The sequence below is a fragment of the Ovis aries genome, chromosome 18 (assembly GCF_016772045.2).
Source record: "Ovis aries strain OAR_USU_Benz2616 breed Rambouillet chromosome 18, ARS-UI_Ramb_v3.0, whole genome shotgun sequence".
Taxonomy (NCBI): domain Eukaryota; kingdom Metazoa; phylum Chordata; class Mammalia; order Artiodactyla; family Bovidae; genus Ovis; species Ovis aries.
This window is the reverse complement of record NC_056071.1, coordinates 44,387,748-44,406,452: the sequence shown is the minus strand read 5'-3', so window position 1 is coordinate 44,406,452 and position 18,705 is coordinate 44,387,748. Positions and strand designations below refer to the sequence as shown.

At 40.1% G+C, this 18,705-nt stretch overlaps 1 long non-coding RNA gene and 1 pseudogene across 5 annotated transcripts in view; one reads left to right on the top strand and one right to left on the bottom strand.

The window, feature by feature from the left end:
- The window catches only part of LOC132658089 (uncharacterized), a 28,801-nt gene extending 13,974 nt beyond the window's left edge, over positions 1-14,827 (top strand). For 2 of the 5 annotated variants that reach the window (XR_009597105.1, XR_009597102.1), the window contains 3 exons: positions 1,156-6,653; positions 7,458-7,596; positions 13,606-14,827. This is a non-coding gene — a long non-coding RNA (uncharacterized LOC132658089). Of the gene's footprint in view, positions 1-1,155; positions 6,654-7,457; positions 7,597-10,477; positions 10,666-13,605 lie in introns of all 5 variants that reach the window. The other 3 variants (XR_009597104.1, XR_009597103.1, XR_009597106.1) reach the window with 3 other exon arrangements.
- A 2,974-nt stretch (positions 14,828-17,801) lies between these two features.
- Positions 17,802-18,338, bottom strand: LOC114109048 (ferritin light chain-like; annotated as a pseudogene).
- Between the last annotated feature and the right edge of the window lie 367 nt (positions 18,339-18,705).

Genomic DNA, 18,705 nt, shown 5'->3' with positions numbered 1-18,705 from the left:
TTGGCTGCTGCTGCTCTTTGTTGCTTTTGCGGGGCGCGGGGGCGGGGGTGGTTCTCTTGTGGCAAGTGAGGAGCCGCTCTTTGGTGTGGTGCATGGGCTTCTCATTGGTGGCTTCTGTGCTGTAAAGCATGGGCTCTAGGCGTGCGGGCTTCAGTAGCTGCAGCACACGGACTCAGTAGTTGTGGCTCGTGGGCCCTGGGCGAGTGGGCTTCCGTAGTTGTGGCTCACGGGCTCAGTAGTTGCGGTTCATGGGCCCAGAGGGAGTGGGCTTCAGTAGCTGTGGCTCACGGGCTCAGAACTTGTTGCGCACTGGTTTAGTTGTTCCGCGGCACGTGAAATCTTCCCGGACCAGGGATGGAAACTGCGTCCCTTGCATTGGCAGGCAGATTCTTGTCCACTGCACCACCAGGAAAGTCCTAGAGAGATTTTAATTCAGACCCTAAAAATTTTAATACCTACTTGGTTCACAAGATTATTATACATGAGTATTGTTCGTATATGGGTTGAGTAAAGAAAGAAAGAAAAAAACCAAAAAAACCCAATTCTATATGCCTTTAAAAGAAAACTTACTAAAAGCTTTTGTGTATAAGAATAAAATTTTTAAAAAGTATAGTTGCTTTACAATATTATGTTAGTTTCAGTGTATAGCATAGTGATTCAGTCTTAAAACAGATTATACTCCATTCAAATTTAATAGCTACAATTTTCTGTGCTATACGGTATATCCTCATTGCTCATCTATTTTGTACATAGTAGTTTGTATAGTTTGTATCTCTTAATCCCATACCCCTATTTTGCCCCTCCCCACGTCCTCTCCTCTGTGGTAACCGTTAGTTTTCTATATCTGTGAGTCTGACTCTGTTTTACATTTATTATACATTCATTTGTAGTATTTTTTAGATTTCACATGTAAATTATATCATACAGTATTTGTCTTTAACTCATTTCACTAAGGTCCATCCATGTTGTTGCAAATGGCAGAATTTCATTCTTTTTTATGGCTGAGTAATATTCTATGACAGCCATACACACCACATCTTCTTTATCCATTCATTTGTTGAGGGGTTGCTTCCATGTCTTGGTTATTGTACATAGTGCTGCTATGAATATTGGGGTGCATGTATGTTTTCAAACTAGAGTTTTCATTTTTTCCAGATATATACCCAGAAGTGGATTTGCTGGATCATTGGGAAGATCCCCTGGAGAAGGAAATGGCAACCCACTCCAGCACTCTTGCCTGGAAAATCCCATGGACGGAAGAGCCTGATAGGCTACAGTCCATGGGGTCGCAAAGAGTCGGACATGACTGAGCGACTTCACTTTCATGGTAGTTTTATTTTTACTTTGTTGAGGAACCTTTGTACTGTTTTTCTATAGTAGTTGTATGAATTTACATCTCCACCAACAATGTTAGGAGGGTTCCCTTTTCTCCACATCCTCTCTAACATTTGTTATTTGCAGATTTTTTTGATGATAGCTATTCTCACAGGTGTCAGATTATATCTTATTTTTGTTTTGATTTGCATTTCTCTAATAATAAGCAATGTTGAGCATCTTTTCATGTGCCTGTTGGCCATCTGTATGTCTTTGGAAAAATGTCTATTCAGGTCTCCTGCCCATTTTTAAAGTTTTTAAAAAATATTGAGCTGTATGAGCTGCTTGTATAATTTGGTTGTCAACCTCTTGTCAGTCATATCATTTGCAAATGTTTTCTCGTATTCTGTAGGTTGTCTTTTTGTTCTGTTGATGGTTCCCTTTTTGCTGTGCAAAGGCTTTTAGGTTTAATTAGGTCCCATTTGTTTATTTTTACTTTTGTTTCCTTTGACCGAGGAGATATAGCCAAAAAATATTGCTATGACTTATGTCAAAGAGTGTTCTGCCTATGTTCTCATCTAGGAGTTTTATGGTTTCAGGTCTTATATTTAGGTCTATATATCCATTTTTAATTTATTTTTGTATATAGTAAAAATGATTTTTACAGTATAATTTACTTAGGATTAAACTGAAGAAATGGAAAATAGAGTGACATTCTGAGAAGCATTTTGTTTAAAGCCTTTTATTTTGGGTCAGTAGTCACTCAACAACCAATCTATTTATTTTGTATAAGCCTCAGACACATTATTATTGTTGTTACTATTTAACATTATAGCTTGGAGTTTTTGATGCACAGAGAAAGCTTTCATGAGGTATTGAATCTATCCATTTGCTCAGTGATAAAGCAGAGGATGCAAAAGAGGAAAATTGTACCAGAGGTCCTCTGATTCTTTTTTAGCATTTCCATCCTATGCTCAAGGAAGGTGAAGGTTTTGGGAGGACTGAGCCCTCAGAGCTCTGAGAACCAACTCTGACTGGAGGATATTTATCCTTGTTTAATTTTGCTTCATTTATCACTCTGTAACCAATACCAGTCCATCCTAAAGGAGATCAGTCCTGGGTGTTCATTGGAAGGACTGATGCTGAAGCTGAAACTCCAACAGTTTGGCCACCTCATGCGAAGAGTTGACTCATTGGAAAAGACTCTGATGCTAGGAGGGATTGGGGGCAGGAGGAGAAGAGGACAACAGAGGATGAGATGGCTGGATGGTATCACCGACTCGATGGACATGAGTTTGGGTAAATTCCGGGAGTTGGTGATGGACAGGGAGGCCTGGCGTTCTGTGATTCATGCGGTCATAAAGAGTCGGACATGAACTGAACTGAACCAATATATATGTGTTATAGGAAACTAGAGAATATGGATAAGCAAAAAGAAGACAAGTATCCCTAACTCTGCCCTCCAGTGTACAGTAGATGTGGTTGTACCTGTAAGATGCTGCTGTATTCAATAGAACCAAAAAGCACAACAGTGGCATCTTCCACAAGCATTATAACCAAGCACATGTGAGACACAACCCAAGACATGTGCGTGCATGTGTGTGTGTGTGTGCACATGTGTGTGTATGTGTAATAGGATGGCAAGCTCTAGAGAAGGCTCTATTTCGGTCATCTTACCTAACTTGCTTTTCTCTAAAACCAGTCCTAAAACTTGTTATTAACACTAAAGTGATAAAATGATGGTTAATTCCTGGCCTTTGACTAAAGTACTCCTGGATTAAAAGCCTTCCTCTGGTTCTCTCTGATTCTTTGATTGGGCTTAGGCAACTCTGTCTCCCCCTCCAGAATTTCTGGGTTAATAGTTCTATTTATCTTGTAGGGTTGTTGGAGGATTAAATGAGGTAATACTTTGAAAGGATTTAGAATAGCACGGGGCAGGCCCATGATGAGCCCTCCTCAGTATCAACTCTAGAGTGGTTGCTGTCTAAATTCACCTCCCCAAGAGGCCCCATTTTCTGTTCAGTGTGCTATGAGAGAGACTTAGGCTTAGACCATTTACTAGCTATATGTCCTTGGATAAATTAACTTCTTGGTGATGTGAATTAGCCCCACAAATACAGAGCACATTGTGTGCCAGATTTTGCCAGGCACTGCAGACCCATGGAGAACAGCTTAAACATAAGAAGGTTATTAACCTGAGCTTGGGTAAATGGTGATAAGCTGAGATCTAAAGGTTTGAAATAGTCTAACCAGAAAGCTAGGAGATGGTGTTTCAAGTCCCACAAACAGCCAGAGAGAGAAGAGGGTACCTACAGGGGGGGAATAGCAGGAAGTATCACTGGGCTGGGGTGTGCAGAAGGGGTGTGTTGAAAATGAACTTGAAGAGGATCTTGCAAGCCGCATTAAGAAGTTTAGACTTTATTTTAGGGAAAGTAGCAATCTATGGAAAAAGTCTTAAAGAAAAGACTGACATAATTAGACTTGCACATCAGAAAGATCTCTTGGACTGTATTTCAAAGGATAGACTAGAGACAGTGGTGGGGCCGTGGGGGAATGAGCATACAGGAGAGTGATGGTAGGTTATCAATTGAACGTAGTGCCACAGTGGACAAGGAGAGTGCCTCATGGGTGAGGGAGAGAGGAAAGACTGGTTAAAGCTCGGAAAATTCCTTGGCCATCCAGTTGTTAGGACTCCACGCTTTCAGTGTAGTGGGCCTGGGTTCCATTCCTGGTTGGGGAACGAGGATCCCACAAGCTGAGCAGTACTGACCAAAAAAAAAAAAAAAAAGTCACAAAAACTCAAAAGTGTCTGGATTTGGTGGTGGTCCCATTTACCAACACAGACATGAAACTAGGGTAGTTTTGGGGGGAAGATGAGTTCACTTTGGAACATGTTGAATTTGAGGTTGGAAGAAGCTGGGAGCGTCCACTGAATAGCTAGACATGTGACCCTAAAGCTGAATCAGCACACAGTAGGTGTTTAAAGCCTGAGTTTCCCTTTACCTAGCGCCCATTCGCTCACCGCTCACCCTCAAAACATTTCTCTGCTATCACTTCCTCTCTGTCTCCTACTTTTTTGATTTTTAAGGCATTTTGGTATATTTCTTTCCAATATTTCTATGCTTTTGGAAAAATATAGTTGAAAACATACTGTATATATTCTTTTCACTTGCTATTTTAATGTTACTATTTTGACTATGATTTTTGATAACTGCTAGACAGTTCCACCTTACAGATATACCAAACTTCACTTGGCCATTTTTCCACTGTTAGGCATCTAGGTGCTCCTGTGTTTACAAACAAATCTTTGTTCCTGTTGCTGATCATTTCCCTACACCAGGCTTCTAGAAGTGAGACTACAATGTTAAACATTTTCAGAGGAAGAAGAAAGCTAGTTTCATATTAACGATTGAACGTGATACAGCTGTTTTCTCACCAGCACAGTACTAACTTTTCAAGTCCCACTGATGTTATCACCAAAGTGGGGGGCTTTTTGACTCATTCATCCTGTATATTTTGTAAGTAGCATCCTCTTCCTTATATTTAAAATACTAATCATCTATTTGTTTGTAATGTTACACACTGTTCAGTTGTTTTCTGTTGTTGTTCAGTTGCTACGGCATGTTCGACTCTTTGCAACCTCATGGATTGCGGCATGCCGGTCTTCCTGGTTCTTTGCTATCTCCCAGAGTTTTCTCAAATTCATATCCATTGATTCAGTGATGCTATCTAATCATCTCATCTTCTGCCACCCTCTTCTCCTTCTGCCTTCAAACTTTCCTAGCATCAGGGTCTTTTCCAATGAGTCAGCTCTTCTCATCAGGTAGTCAAAGGATTGGAACTTCAGCTTCAGTATCAGTCCTTCCAATGAATATTCAAGGTTGATTTCCTTTAGGATTGATTGATTTAATCTCTTTGCTGTCCAAGGGACTCTCAAGAGGCTTCTCTAGCATCATAGTTTGAAAGCATCAATTCTTTGGCACTCAGCCTTCTTTATGGTCCAGCTCACATCTGTACATGACTACTGGAAGAACCATAGCTTTGACTAGATGGATCTTTGTTGGCAAAATGATGTTTTTGCTTTTGAATATGCTGTCTAGGTTTGTCATAGTTTTTCTTCTAAGGAACAAGCATTTTTTAATTTTATGGCTGCAGTCACAATCCACAGTGATTTTGGAGCCCAGGAAAAGAAAACCTGTCACTGCTTCCACTTTTTCCCTTTCTATCTGCTATGAAGTGATGGGACTAGAGGCCATGATCTTAGTTGTGGTTTTTTTTTTTTGTTTTTTTTTTTTTTAGTGTTGAGTTTCAAACCAGCTTTTTCGCTCTTCTCTTTCACCGTTACGTTATCAAGAGGCTCTTTAGTTCCACTTCACTTTCTGCCATTAGAGTGGTATCACTTCCATATCTGAGGTTGTTGATATTTCTCTCAGAAATCTTGATTCCAGCTTGTGATTGACCCAGTCTGGCATTGTGCATGATGTAGTCTGTAAGTGAGTTAAATAAACAGGGAGACAATATACAGCCTTGACGTACTCCTTTCCCATTTGGAACCAGTCCAAATTGTTCCATGTCTGGTTCTAACTGTTGCTGATTGACCCACATACAGGTTTCTCAGGAGACAGATTAAGGTGGTCTGGTATTCCCACCTCTTTAAGAATTTTCCACAGTTTGTTGTGATCCATACAGTCAAAGGCTTTCACATAGTCACCATTCAGAAAGAACTATATAGATTTGATCCCTATATTCTAAAAGTTTATGGTCTAAGAGAGACATGCATACTTAAGATTTACCTAAACTGTTAAAACTACAACATGGATGGACCTCCAATGAGTTTAGGGCAATCACATTTAAAGGATCAGGACCGAAATAACATTTATTACATAGACTGAAGGGAGAAAAGATCAGTGGGGACCAGCTGGGACATCCAGTGTTCACCTGGACCAAACGTGGAGCCTGTTCATTCCTTCTAAAACTTTATATTATAACCTATTTCCTCCTCTCTTCCAGTTCATAATACCAAGCGACTGCCCTCAGAAATGCACTGTAACCCCCTTCTTGGTTCCTTAACTTCTTCCCCCATTTCCCTCTTGACCCACCTTTCCCATGTCACTTTCCTGTCTCCCAGCCTCAAGTCTCAGACTAATCCTGCCCTTTATCATCAGGGGTAATGAGTGGCACTACCAGATCTCCTGTCTCCCTGGAATCGTGTTTGGAAAGCACAGGCCCTGCCTGTGGCTATCTGCCCTCCCAGATACCATCTGCTGCCTGTCTGTCACCATCAACTGCAAGTACTATGTTCATGGGACCAGACCTTCGCCTACCACCCTCCGCTGCAGGTATCCTATGATGGTCCGCCTCTTTGACATGAGAGAGCCCATTCTTGGTTCTAGGAACAAATCCTTGCTGGTCTGCCTCATTCCTGCCAGAGATAAAGATAACACTGATAGTAATAAAAAACATATAGTGAGTGTTTAAAGCGATGGTGCTCAGACGTTCAGTCCTGTCCGACTCTTTGTGATCCCCTGGACAGAGAAGCCTGCCATGGACTGAAGCCTGCCATGGACTGAAGCCTGCCAGGTTTCTCTGTCCATGGGATTCTGCTGGCAGGAATACTAGAGTAGGTTGCCATTTCCTCCTCCAGGGGATCTCCCAAACCCAGGGCGTTTCCTGCATTGGCAGGTGGATCTTTACCACTAGCGCCCCCTGGGAAGCTCCAGTGAGTGCTTACTATTATTCATTTAATGGTTTTGGCCCTTCCATTCTTGGCCGTGACCGGAGACAGGCTATAACTCACTCCTGAAGAGATCTAATGTGGATGAACATATTAGCATATTATCACAGGCATGAAAGCTGATACTCCATCTACCCAGAACAGGCCCAAGGAGAGGGAAAAGCAAGACCCCTCCCTGTCTCACTGTCTGTGCCAAGTCCAGAGATGGTGCTTGCCTACTGCTTCCAGCGGCCCGTCACAGATAAGGCAGTCATCAGAAGCCGAGGTGTTGCCAATAAGAATATTCACTGAAAGAAACGCACCGGCTTCATTTTTGGGCAGATTCTCTTCCCGTGGAACAGTGAATCCTTTTACCTAGTCTTCTTGCTCTTCCTGAGTCTAATCTATACCTGTTTTTACTGTGTTTCAGCTACGAGTATAGTAGAAGTAAATTAGAAAGAACTTTTTTCTCCTCTATATTGGCTTCATGTTAATATGAACCTATGGTCTGAAAAGGAGTTTTTTGATTATCTGGGTATGCAGTCATCCTTACCACTGACTAATAAGAGGTAATTATCATCAAATACTCATCCACTGAGGGGGAGTTACAAGTTGTGTCAGTTGTTTGGTGAATAATACTAATGCAGTTTATCTTACAGGTTACTATCTCACAATGATCAGCTAGTAAAACACAAATTATGGATTGGTACTTAACATTTTTTTGTTTGTCCATCCATATTAGATTTAAACTTTTTTCAACTTTGTTTTATTAGTTATATGCCTGTGCATGAATTACATAATCATGAATACACTGTGCTCTGCTAACTACCACACAGGTACTCTCTCAGTGCTTGAAGGAACCTCACGAGCCTCTGTGTGTGTGTGTGTGTGTGTGTGTGTGCGCGCTTAGTCACTCAGTCGTGTCCGACTCTTTGCAGCCCCATGGACTGTAGCCCACCAGGCTCCTCTGTTCATGGGATTCTCCAGGCAAGAACACTGGAGTGGGTTGCCATACCCTTCTCCAGAGGATCTTCCCAACAAAGGGATTGAACCCAGGTCTCCTGCATTGCAGGCTGATTCTTTACCATCTGAGCCACCAGGGAAGCCCCACAAGACCGATACTGATATTTTTCCCATTTTACTGATGAGGAAATTGGGGCTCAGAAATTGAGCTCCAGAATAGTCTGCTGTCTACCACTGTACTATCATGACATGGTTCATTTTAATATATTTTATTATTTCACAGATTGAAGTTTATCATGACTTAAAACTTATCTCCTGAACATACCAACTATAGTTAGGAAAAGTCTCACTAGGCACACCTCATATATAAAGTAGATTTTTTTTATAATTTCACCATTGCAAAGAACTTTCCTAAAATTCTTCTGTCCTGCATTATTACCATTTATCTCATAAATATATTATTAGATTCATCAATGGAAAAGTTTCACTTTTGTGTTAAAATAATGACAAACTGTAAACTATTTAGAAGGGTAAACAATTATGGCTGGTATGAGCCCTAAATTCTTTGGAATTGGTCAGGAATTAGCATGCTCACATAAGCATTAGTTGGACCGTGCTAAATCCTGGATTCTGTCTTTAAATTTGCTGCAAAACTAAAACCTTTCATCTTGTGTCCTAATGTTTCCATTTCTGGTCAGGTATAGGGCAAAATTAGGAAGTAGAGAGATTTAGAAATGCCTTTTCCACCCCCTCCCCCGCCCACAACCAAAGTCCTATTTAGTTCAATGTTCTGAGGAGCTGAGATGGGATTAAGACCCTACTACAGTGTCTTCTCCTGGAAGAGGACATGGCAACCCACTCCAGTATTCTTTCCTGGAGAATCCCATGGACAGAGGACAGAGGAGCCTGGCAGGCTATAGCCCAAGCGTTGCAAAGAGTCAGACAGGACTGAAGCGACTTAGCACAGTTTCTTCTAATGAGAGCTCTTTCCATTCTGCATTTATCAGTTATTAATTATTCATACTGCATGATTGAGGATTTTGGAGTCAGAGATTCACCTGCAATATTTGGAATACCAGTGGAGGTCTACATCAACACAGAATTTATACAGCAGCTGGTAGTAGTCAAAGCTAATGATGGAATTTCAGTTTAATAGAAAGACCCCCAACCGAGCACACCATCTTGAAAAAAGTATACTTATCAAACAGCTTTCAATCAGTTCAAGAGAGACACATTAATTGGGAAGAGGAAGATTTGAGAGTAGCTTGTCATTGTGCCAAGTCCAGATCAATAACTTCATGTCTGTGCTTTGGTAGACGTAGCTTTTGCTTTGTTAAGTAACCATATCTACATCTTCTTTATTTGGATAAGGAGATCTTTGTTTCATTTGACAATATTAAATGATACCTTCTTTTAATTCTCTCTGTATCTTCATAATGAACATGATTAAAATTTGGACTTGTGATTATAAAGGTCAACGTTGTTTTTATTTGAAAACAAATTGTATATTTTTGTAATAGGAAAGCAGTGCCTATGAGATGTAAAAAATTTTCATTTTTGAAAATTTCATTGAAATAAAATTATATGAGTAAAATTAAATTATGGTGGTTTACCTAAAAGGAAGAGTCTGCTGAACCATGATGATCTGGAGTCCATTAAAATTATCTTGGGGATAAATGTACAGAGTAATTTGCTAACAAGAAACAAAAAGAAAATGGGGTTGACTTTTGGAAGGAAGGATTTGGAATACTAAAGAGGAACGTGACAGCCATTAAGTCTCAGTTTCCTTATTTGTTAAAAGGAGAAACCAATACAAGATTGTAAACCAATTATCCTCCGATTAAAAATAAATTTTAAAAAAGGAGGTATTTGTTCTAACTTGTGGCTTTCAAGCTATTTGTAATGACTGGTCTTAATGGTACCTTAAGGGACACTGTGGACCAGCAGGGCAGGTGGAGAGGGCAGAGAGGGTGGTGCAGCAGGAACCCAAGGTGGTGGAGGAAGCAGTTTGAGGGACGGGGCTAGGAGTTCCCTTTCTCACAGCAACCAGGACAGAGCATTTCTTTCTTTGTTTCCTTCCTTCCTCTCTTCCTCCTCCCTTCTCTGTCTTTCCTTTTCTCTCCCTTCCCTTAACACGTAGAAATATTGAATTTATGCAGACAATTTCTTTTCATAAAATAGGGTTTCACTTCTAAAATATGGCTTGCAATCACTGAACTAGATAATTCTAAGTCTTCTTCCCCCTAGGAATCCTTTCCTTCTAGGAATGCTTTGATTACTATTAGGATTTTAAGATCCAGAAACAAAATAACAAGAGAAGGTGGAGCATTTTTTTGGACATACAACAAGTATCTATCTTGCACTAATTGTAGTTCTGTTAAGATACAACAAAAGTCAGCAGAAATGGTATCTTCCTGACCCCCTACAGAGATATGGGACTACTGTGAAGAGGTCTAAGTTTTTTTGTTTTGTTTTTTTGTTTTTCAGAGCAAATGTGCAGAAAAGAACCAAGCTCACGTAGGCGCTTAATCTACTAGATGATATTTGAGGAGAATGATGGAATTATGGTCCAATTAAAAAAATCAGTTTCATGCATTTAGAGGATCATAAACTATAAAAATCAAGGGGATACTTTAAGATCACTTTTCTCATATATTCACTCACCAATTAAATCAGTGAGTTTTTAACCAAATGTATCAGCTACTATGCTGGGTGTCGGGGTACTAGTATATTGTCCCTATCTGTATAGAGATTATGTCTTAGTGGAGAAGACTGTTGGTTAAACAAACCTGTAAGAATATAACTACAAGTTATTATAAATGCTATTAAGTAAAAGAACAGGCTTCTCTGAGGTCTTACGTTAGCGAACACATGAGACATGAGGCTGGAGGGAGAGAAAGTGACTGGCCTCAAGTCACTGAGGAGCGGGCATTCGTCTGACACGTATTCTCTCCGTCCCACCAGTTTGGTTGTAGAAGCCTAGGCAAATAATCAGGGGCAAGTGATGGGAACCAGAAATCGATGAGTTTCTTTACTGGCATCTTCACTACTTTGAAATGTTGGGCAACCTTGAGAGACATCAGATACCTGTTATTAAGAATAAGAGCTTCCAGTTTTTGAAAATTGCTTTGTAACAATTTTTAAAAATAATTGTTTTAGGGCATCTCTGCTTGCAGTATGGTTGACTAGAGGCTGAAAATGGTTTGCAGGGGTAACAAAGTCCACAATTAAAGAAAAACAGTTGTATTAAAATTTCTAGGCCACAACCAGGTTCCCAGCTTCGCTGAGTCTACTTTGCTGCAAAACGAGTGGTTTTAACGTTTCTATGGAAGATCCAGTCCAGATGTCTGTCAATTTCTGCTACAAATCTTTGCCTTGGCTTATCAGTTAGAAGAAAATGCAAGTGAAAGCATCATTATTAAAATTACGAACAGACTTCCCTGGTGGTCCAGTGGTTAAGAATCTGCCTTGCAATGCAGGGGGTGAGGGTTTGATCCCAGGTTGGGGAACTAAGATCCCACATGCCATGTGCCACAACTACTAAGCCTGCACACCACAACTCGGGAGATCCTGCTTGATACAGCTAAGACCCGACACAGCCAGAAAGGGGGGAAAAAAAAAAGAGCCCTTAAATAAAAATGAGCCATTAATAAGCAATGATTAGCTAATAGCAACTGTAATGAACTTTGGAGACTGAGCTAGGTGAGGACTTTTCTGATTGACTTCCCTCAATCTAAAAGCCTAAATCATAGTCAGTGCCATTAGGTTGGAATGTTTCATTTGTTCTTATACCATCAAATTTGTATTTTTATTATAATTAGAAATTATGTGTACATATACATTTGATCCCCGGGTCGGGAAGATCCCCTGGAGCAGCCCATTCCAGTATTCTTGGCTGGAGAATCCCATGGACAAAAGTGAAGTGTTAGTTGCTCAGCTGTGTCTGACTCTTTGCCACCCAGGCAAGAATACTGGAGTGGGTTGCCATGCCTTTTTCCAGGGGATCTTCCCGACCCAGGAATCAAACCCAGGTTCTCCCACTTTGCGGGCAGAACCTTTACTATTTGAGCTAGCCGGGAAGCCCTCCATGGACAAAGGAGCCTGGAAAAAGAGTCGGACATGACTGAAGTGAGTTAGCATGCATGCATACATTATATGTAAATCTTTGCATTAACAAATGAATGGGATTACAGCACAAATGTTGGGGTTTTGTGCAGATTATTTTTTCCTTTTCCTTTTCATACCTCCTTCCTTCTCATCTCTTTTCCTGCTACCCTTACCTGTGACACAACCCTTGCTATCAAACTAGCTTACATCTTTGCATATTTTTAATCTACGATCATGTAATCCTGTGTAAGGATATATAGGTACACAGTAATATGTATATATATACATTCCCATGAATGGGCTTCTGGGGGCCTTTTATTTTTTTCCTTTTTGAAAAATAGCATCATATTATATACTCCTCTCACTGGGCAATGCCTCCAGAAGATGTCCCCAAGTCAACTGGTATACTTCTATTTCTCCTACTACTTTTATAGTATAGATGGGCACTTATAGTGAATGAACATTTGATGATTTCTTGAGTAGTAGGGTAGAATGAGCTCTGGATATAAAGATAAAACACTACAATGAAAGGAAAAGTGAGGTACAGGCACCTAAGCCATTTTGTACCTTTTTGATAGAGTTGATTAGTGGAGGAAGAGACATTTGTCTTCCATTAAAAAAAAAAAAAAGATTTTCAGTATCTCAGTAGCAATTTTCATCATCAAATCAGTTTCAGACCACATAGGATACTTAATTCTATCAGCCCCCTCAGAGGGTGAGAATTTCGGAAATACCGTTAGTCAGAAAATGAACTCAGGAAAACATTTGTAAAATCTCTTGTCATCTCAGAAGAATCTTAATACAACAAGCTACTGAACTGTCATTGAAACCTATGAACTGAACCTCCCATCTTGTTCATTTTGGAAGGGAGATCTAACACAGAAATTGGGTTGGATAGAGAGGTCTAGGGAGAAGGAAATGGCAACCCACTCCAGTGTTCTTGCCTGGAGAATCCCAGGGACAGAGGAGCCTGGTGGGCTGCGGTCTATGGAGTCGCACAGAGTTGGACACGACTGAAGCGACTTAACAGCAGCAGAGAGGTCTAGAATCTAGACTGTTCAGTATTTAATTCCTAGGTAGTTTCTCAAGCATTATCACATCCCTTAAAATTCCTTACATGTTACTCACATTCATCAAATGTGTTGGTTCCACTTTCACTAAAGGAGAAGACATCTTCATACCAGTACTACCTTAGAATCTGCTGACTGACCCAGCTTTCAAAGGCAGAATCTCCAGTAAAAATATCTCTCTTTATATGTACAACCAATAAAACGAAACCAGTGTGTACAATTTAATGTAACCTTACTGCAGACTTCCACAATACTATCACTATTTTATTAATGTCTTAATTTAATTCAAAGCATTAGAAACAAAGGTGAATATCAGATATTGCTCCAAAGTAGTGACTGTGTCTTCTGAACTATCTGGGACTCAGAGTGGGTTTGAGAGGGGGAGCATCCTTGGATTTTTAATGGATACCTCTTTTCTGTTTGCTGATTTTTTTAAAGGTCATGAAGAGTTGATTGAGAAAGAAGGGAACATGGAATATCTGGTTTTAGATCATCCCAAACTTGTCTCATCAATAAAATGTCACTTCAGCTTTGCTTATTTGTTGGACAGGATAGAGGTGGAACTTTAAAAAGGCCTGGAGTGACCTGTGGATTGAAGAGAAACCTCCCCAAATCAGAGATGAGGACTTTTTACCAGCAGTTTTCAAACACAGACTTGAAAAATAATAAATTAACCTTTCAACACTTGGAAACCTTAGAAAATTGCATGATCACTGATAAATCATTAAAATCACTTTTTTTCTTCTTTGAACATAATAAAGACCATTTTTCTTAGATCTGTTATATACCTTCAAATGGAACAAATACAATGAATAAACAAGCTACTTTATATTTTCAATCTAGTTATAAGGAAGGAATGTTTTTGGATCCTGGATGTTAGCAGTTTCCTTTAAAAAAAAAAAAAAAAACAGGAAACCCTCTATAAATGAAAGAAAAGTGTATAGTATGCAAATTCAAAGTGTACTGTCCTCATTTACCCAGTGGAATTCAAAATAAGCCCCAACTTGTGAACATATTAAAACAGATTGAAATGGATATTAGTGGGATTTGTAAGGAGAAGCACTCCAGTCCATCAAACATGCTATGCACTAGAACTTTGATAATGTTGTTTTACTGATAATTACCTGCCAGCTGTCACCTCAACGTGGGATTTCATGCAGGTTCCTATATTTAAACATTACATTCGGAGCCAAGCCTGCAAAGACACTTATACCGATCTGGCCATGTCCATTTTATTTCACAATTATCTGTGAATTTCTTCGTGAAAAGCAATCCATCTAACTCCCTTTTAATTGTGTTTGATCTGTGTGGGCAAGAGACCCATCAATACCGGGTTCCCACTTCCCTGGCCAGAGCAGGTTCTGCCTTCTCTCCCTTGCAGGCACCAGCAGATACCAGAATTACTGGAAAGCAGCACTTCCCAACAACAAGCATGAATATTCATCTGACCTGAAGAAATAGTCACGGGGCAAAGCAAATACCTTGTATTAACGAAAGGTGTTTTAAACAGGAAGGAGCATCTTCTGCCGTCCTCCTGGGCAACTAGTGCCTGTGGGCCCTCCGGCTCTGCAGAGAACTTCCTTTTCTCTCTACCCCACCCCCACTTTTTTTCCCCCCATACTGAACTCCTAATTAAATTTAACAGTTTCAAGAGTTTAAACTGTATACCTTTTTAATTGTGTCCTACTTTGTATTGGCTGATGCAGAAGTCTGAAAATGGATATTACAGCTTTTTATGATATAATATCACCCTAATTGGTGCTTCATAGGCCGTGGCTGAATTCTTTTCAATTAAGCGCTAACATACAGTAACTGTTTCTCTCTGCAAATGCTGGAAAGCCATTCACAAGAGAGGACTGGTACTGCACAATTCCAAAGTACCTTAATGTGTCAAAAATGTTTTGTGAAGAAAGCTACACTGTAAATGCAATCACCTACATTGGTGTTCCCATTGTTCACTGGGAGTGAAAGTATTGCTAATTGTCCTGCGTTTTAGCTGGGTTTTTAAAGCATTATGTAGTAAGTACACCGGAGGGTCAATTTGTGAAGTGAAATACTTAGCATGCAAAGCGTAATACAAGATGCTGTGTAATACTTGACCTCTTAGCATAATAAATGTAGCAGTGAAACGCTGTGCATTCAGCATTCACTGAATAGAGCCTTCGCAGTGGAACAAAACCAGAAAATGTTCTCTTCATTCCTTTTTTTTTTTTTCACTAAGCGAAAATTATTCTTTATAATGGCCATTGCAGCAATTAGCTGGCATTTGGTGGAATAAATGTGCAGAAATAGCAATTTCTTATTTTAAATGAGATTTTGTATGGAGCCTGCAAATTACTTGAGGTATATGAATAATTGTGCCTTAGCTTTATGCTACAGAATAGGGTGTGGGTGGGTATAAAGATTTCCTATTTGCAGTTAAATGTTTAGACATTTTATTATTTTAATTTCACTCACAGTCTGCCTGGACTGACCCTGCTTTCCCATTGATCATTTCATGTGCGCCTGGAAGCAAGTGTGCAGATGGCGGGAGACTCCCAATTAGTGCACCATGTTTTTTATGAATGTGACATGTAAGTGCAATCAGGTCTCCTCTGGAGGCAATGGTGGTGTTGATACTTTTGAGTTTCTAAATCAATACAATTTAATCATATGCATGGAATGAATGTTTATCAATATTCTCTGTGGTCAAATGCAATTGGAAACTTCATTAATTTTTTACCCAAAGTTTTTCACCTTATTGAAATGCATTCTTCCAGGCATTCATGATTCATCTAATTAGCCTTAAATAGGGTATTTTTTTCCTTCTCTCAAAGTGATTCAGTTAATTGCGTCCATCTATTCATAATTACAAGGTGGATGAGTTTGGTAAAACTGAAATTATGAAATCTGCAGAGAGATTCTAAGAGGTTTAGGATGTAGACTATAAAAAAGGAATGAGTAAAAGTCAGAGCAGTGAAATATTTTGTTTTAATCCCCCTTAGCCCACCCCACTCCAACTGCTTTCTTATGGGGTTTTATGTATTTATTTTTTTCACTTATCATTTGTAATCCAACAGCTTGCAAAAATTGATTTGAGGTAAGCTCATCATGAATAAAAATAATAATAAAGCAAACCCTACAAGAGCACTTGAACAATGTGTCAAAAGTTATTCCAGAAATTTTTAAGATAATATATAATCATTTAAAGCCTAGCTGTTCAAAGAAGTTTCTTTCACCCACTGACCAGTTTCCTGAGATCTCTGACCAGATTTAACTACTTTAGCAGCTCTCTTATATGTTCTCTTTCACACTTCTGAGTCCTTTCTTCTTATTTCCATCCTTCACACATTTTATTTGCATATTCTAAGTATTCTATATAAGTTTGAATAATTAATATAATTAATATAAGTTTCAAGAATTTTATTATTTTCCTAGGCACCTTTTCTAGCTCAATAACTTTTTTTGGTCTTTAAAATTATGTTTTGGGATTATTTTTTAGCTAAAGGAAAGAACAGTCTCTCCTAATTTTTATTTTACCTAAGACCTAAGCACACACGACTTTTTACTCAGACCATCAAGTGATGCCAAAAATTCCTCTGCCAAATGCTATAATGAAGGCAACTCATTAGCAAATGACCTAGCTCATCTGTTAAATCCAACCTGTGATACTGCAAAATTGGAAATAGCCCCAATTAGTTATTGTTAATCTAATCTGGGTAAATGATGTTCTCACAGAGCAGCAGATACCAGGCCTCTATCACTTTACAAACAAGGCTTGTTTGATACACTCTCTCACAACAAGCCCCAGGGAGGGTACTGGGTCATTGTATTATTGCCTTTGCCCAAAGGTCATGCTTAAGAACTTTAACAAACTGCATAGCGGCTGCCCAGAAAGAATTGTGCCTGATTTCTGTTCTATTTTCACTCTTTTTTTTAAACTAATGGAACAAATAACAAGTCACAATTGGAGCTTTACCATTCAAGATGATTTATAGTTGACCCAGGTAATTGACTGCAAGAATTAATCTATTTTAAAATTGTATATATATATTAAAAAAAAATAAACGTATATATAAAATGAAAGACTGTGAGTGCTAACATTTTTCTTTCTAATTATTCCTTCCTGAAATGTTTCTACTGGACTTCCTAAAGAACAATGTAGTGGAGTGGACTAAGGGTAAAATTTCATTCCTGTCTTTGTGCAAGGGTTATAAAAATAACAGTGTAATATATTGGTATGTTAGAACACAGACATGTCAACTGCATTTTCATACTGTGTGCGTGATCAGTCGCTAAATTGTGTCTGACTCGTCCCAGCCCTGTGAACTGCAGCCTGCCAGGCTCCCCTGTCCATGGGATTTTCCAGGCAAAAATACTGGAGTGGGTTGTCGTTTCCTGCTCCAGGGGTTTTTCCCGACCCAGGGATCAAATTCGCATCTCCTGCGACTCCCGCATCAGCAGGCAGATCCTTTAGCTCTGCGCCACCTGGGAATTCCAAATGTTCTAATCATGGTGATCACCTGGGTAATTCTTCCCCCTCCCCTCGCAAAAAACTTCTTTCAGTTTGGTCCACGGCTTCGGAGAGGGCTCCACGGTGATTTAAAAGACTGCCTCCTGGCTGCACAGAGAGGCTTCAAGCAGAAGCCCTGACATCAGAGGGTCTCCCCGAAGGAAGCTGGGCTTGGAGGCTCCCAGTCCTGCCTACGGGTGAGACTTTCAAAGAGATACTTGACCAGCCCAGTCAGCCTATAGAGGTTAGTCACGTGGTCCCCCATCTTCTTGATGAGTTTCACCTGCTCTTCCACGAAGCGGCTTTCCAGGAAATCGGAGGTGGAGGTCGGGTGGGCTGAACCTAGGCTACGCAGATTTGAAAGGGCCTGGTCGAGGCCCTTCTGCCTGGGCATGGCGGCTTCCATAGTGTCCTGGGTTTTACCTCAGTCATTTTGAGATGGCTTTTGCACGTCCTGGAAGACTGCTTCGCAGCAGTACTGGTTTCGCATTTTCAAGAGATGCTTGGCACCCTGGCGTTTCTCCTCGCCCAGTTCACGGAAAAGGTCCTCCCGGTGGAAACAGAAGCCTGGAGAGAGGTAGGTATGGGAGGCCTGTAGGTGTATATTGACGGTGGCCTCCACCTCGGTGGAATAATTCTGACGACCTGGAAGCTCATGGTGATCGGTAATAAGGAACATAGCTCAGAGAACTGGCTGGTTCCAGTGGCCAAAGATGGTTGATTGGCTGATTCTGAAGGTTTGCAACTGTTGAAAAGGATGGAGGGTGGTCTGAGGCTGGAGCAAGGGGTGTCCCTGGGGTCTGTTCTGTCCATATATTGTTGAAACAAAGGACAGAGCTGCAGGACCAATGAGTGCGCTACTGGATAATTCTTTTCATGAGATAGTTCATGCCATGATCAACTAACAAAATCTTTGCCACATCCTGAGAGGTACATGCTGGGGGTGGGGGTGGGGGGCGCTTTATAGTTAATTAAAATAAAGAAAAAAAGGATGGCACAAATGGTGAAAATCTGTTGTATGTTAAACTGTTAGTCTCTGGATCATT